Here is a 3,800-nt window from a genome sequence, read left to right as displayed (position 1 = left end):
CTGTTTTGTTCATATTGTTATGGTAAATGTCAACAAATTCGCCCTGTAGAACATCGTTGTATATTTTAGATTCCAGAACAATCATATCGTGAAGAATATTATTATATCCTAGAAGATATATTACCTTTATATGAGGATTTGATATATTTCCCCATGTTCGTCTAATGGACATTCGATGAGCGATATTCGAAGCATCAGATTTTACCAGCACTAATAAAAATTCTGGTCCGTTGTGCAGATCACACACATTTAACGGTTTATGAATATATTCGATATTCGTAGGGTTGACATGTTGTTTAGAATTTGTTTTATTTGTGTTAATTTTGTGAAACAAATCGTGTGTGTTGTTATTTGGAGTTGAACAATGAACGCAACTAGTATGAAATGATTGTAGCCTGCGCGACCATACAGTAAAGTATAAAACACATGACAAAGCAAATACTGTAATTAACAGACGTTTATAATTTCGATTAAACGGAAAAAAACTTTGGAGTAATGACATGATCCTTTAAGTAAAATCTTGTAAACTTGTACAGTTATCCTGCAAAAGATAGAAAAAAATATCAGGACATGTCTAAAGTAATTACATCAATCAACTTAACTTTCATTTTGTTGTTGAAAAAGCAATATATATATGTACCTTGCTAACTACAATTTACTTTCATAAACACCATGAACATTATTTTTTTTTTCTTTTTTGTATCAATATGTATAATAGATCAACATAGTGATAATACCAATGCAACACACTCCCATATAACTTTGTAATGCTCTACACGTAAAAGTATCACATGGAGTTAATCATCAAGCACGTCTGTCAAAGTGCCGTCGCTTAAACTTAAATTTTGTTTTGTCGGTTTTTATTTTATTCTGTAATGATACGAAAAATATTGATGGAATATCTAATTTGCAATTTGAAAATAGCAATGTCTAAAACGTTAACATTGGGATTTCCTGGCACACTGATTTTAATGAGAATTTGAAATTGTATTCATCTTCCTATTCATATTCTTCTTACAATTAACTGACGTAGATCTATTTTTAGATTAAATTTCACGGAAAAAAGAGGAATCTTGCCTGTTTAATTTTCTTTGAAAAGACCAGTTGTGTGTGTGCTGATTATCAGGTATTTGTAACTTCCATCGGAATTTTTTTATATTGAGATTGCTTTTGTTTCGCAATATATTGACAATATTTTTGACAAGTAAATTTGGACAGGAAAGACCTTTTGCAGTTGACCCTGTGTTACCATACACTGTTCCTGTGAGAGTTATCTAACCGTATAAAGAATACCAAGATTCTGTAGGATTTCCAATGAGACAAATTTCAACCAATGTTTAAATGCAGTGGATGTGAACAATTGTAGATAATGATACGGTCTTCAACAATGAGAAACAATGCATACAGCATACTCAGCTATACAATGTCCCGAAATATAACATATGGCCTTGTGCAATTCTAAAATATAGGTATCGACAGATAGTAGTTCAGTTAAAATATACATGTGAAAAAAAAAAAAAAAAATTTATTATGATTTGAATTTTTCTCAAAACAGAATCAATATTGATAGTAAAAAAAAATATTCAATGATTTAATTGCAGTTTATAAATAGTCAAGAATATATAAGAATAATTGATAACCTTATTGTCTCTTTGGGCAAACGCGAATTTATATTATTTGATTAAAAGATAATTTTAATTGGTTCATTCTCCACATGTCAATCAGTCTAACGAATTTGTATTTTATATTTGTTTTTATGTTGTCATGCAGTTATGTTTTAATGATTGAAATATCTGAATTCAAAATAAATATGTAAACTTTCCAGCGACTTGAACTTTATTTGATATCGCTAGTTTTCCTCGAAACTAATGAAAAGGACAGAGGTGACCAATAAACTGTCTATATAAACACTATTTCTTAAATTCTTTCTTCGCTATGATCTAATTATGAATCTGTTTTAGCTTGTCTCATCCTGCCATTTTCAGAATAGCAATTGTTCTAATATAAATGAATGTAGCGATTTCCTCAAGTTGCCGATCATACATCTTCGGGGACAGCAATTTGATTTGATAAAAATAGACTTCTTTTTTTATTCAAAAGCAGTATGAAACATTTTCAAATCCATTTCGGATATCCCCGCTCTTCATTTTCAATGGAATCAAACGGTTATTCTCACTTCACTTGACGGTTCTTTAAAATATTCAAATTTGAACAATGTATGCAATCCCTTCCCCATGAAGTACTTATAAATATAATATAAATATTTTTAAAATTCAGTTCAATGTGATGCATATGTGAGTAAGTTAAAATGACATTGACTTAGGAATGATAAACTGATAGCTAAATATAAAGGACACCAAAACACTCATTAGTTCACTACAGTGTTTAGAAAGTTTAATCCCCAAAAATTTAATTGATTGTGGCATCTATGTAGTCGTCTTTAAGGTTTAACCATTTAGTTTGCCAGCAGATTTGATGTCGAAGTCAATGTCTGAACTGCACATTATTTATAACTGATGAACTAATATGTATACTTACCCCAAGTGATAAATAATAATTGAAAATAAAAGTATAAGCAATGACAATAGAAACATTTACATTATTTCTTTGGTCTGTTGATTTATGATGCTGATGTATCGCACGAATCAAATGTATAATATCAAGGATTTTATTTCGTAAAACTGTAGTGTTAATTTATACAATGGTTTGGCCTACAAATCCTTAATGATAGTTGTTTTTTTATTTTCGACAAAAATGCAACACAGTGGATACAGGGCGCAAATACACATAATCCACTTACAGAAAGAAAAAAAACCAGAAAGATGTGGTATGGTTGACAGTATACCAACCCTTACTAGTTCCGTGTACTTCACTGTTAAAAGAGTATTTAACAATTCGTCCCAGGAAAAATTAAATAAAATAAAACATTTTTTTAACTTTCTGTCACATGTGTCACCGATAAATAGTTTTTACAATGTTAGAATTCAATCATCTTTATTTAAATTTCAATATCAACTAGAAAATATAATTCACTATCATTTGTTTTTAATATACAGTCCTTTTTAAACTTTATCCAATTGAATGTAGTGATTTACATGTAAAACTCTCCAAGTATATTTTGTCGACGTCTGTTTTCTTACAATTAAACTTACATTGATTTCATTTCTTAATTTCTATAAAGATACACAAAACGTGTTTGCTTGGTAAGTGTGAAGAATTGAACCAATACGGAGGACGTTAAATATTGCGGCTTAAACAACAGGAAATCCGTGGTGTAGTGGTTAGTGCATCAGACTACTAATACAAAGGTTCCTGGTTCGATCCCTTTCGGAGATGAACATTTCAGGGACTGAATTTTCGGCTCTCCCTTGACACCATTTGCGAGTATAATCTCTAGGAAAAGATGATAGACTATCGGAAGGGGACGAAAAATGGCTGACCCGTGTGAAGAGAGAGTCATATCTCTTGCACGTTAAAGACATCCTTGTAGATACCTGGTAAATTTCGAAAAAGAGCAGGCAAGTGGAAAGTGATTTATATAAGTCTCAGAACTTGTTTCCAAATCCACTATAAATAGGTGCGTTTAAACTAAACAATAACCTATTACAAATAAATTGCATAATTTTGGATTAACAGAAAAAAAAATTGGTAATTTTAACTTATAAAAGCAACATTTTTGTAACTTTCAAAAGTAGCACGATTTCAGTCTGAAACGGTCATTTTGATCTGGTCATATCTTAATCGACTGGATTTACCACCAGAGAAAAACCTACAGACTCTTACGACCGTTAAGACGCTGT

Source organism: Mytilus galloprovincialis, chromosome 1 (assembly GCF_965363235.1).
Source record: "Mytilus galloprovincialis chromosome 1, xbMytGall1.hap1.1, whole genome shotgun sequence".
Classification (NCBI taxonomy): Eukaryota; Metazoa; Mollusca; class Bivalvia; order Mytilida; family Mytilidae; genus Mytilus; species Mytilus galloprovincialis.
The sequence above is the reverse complement of the archived record's forward strand: the minus strand, read 5'-3'. Positions refer to the sequence as shown.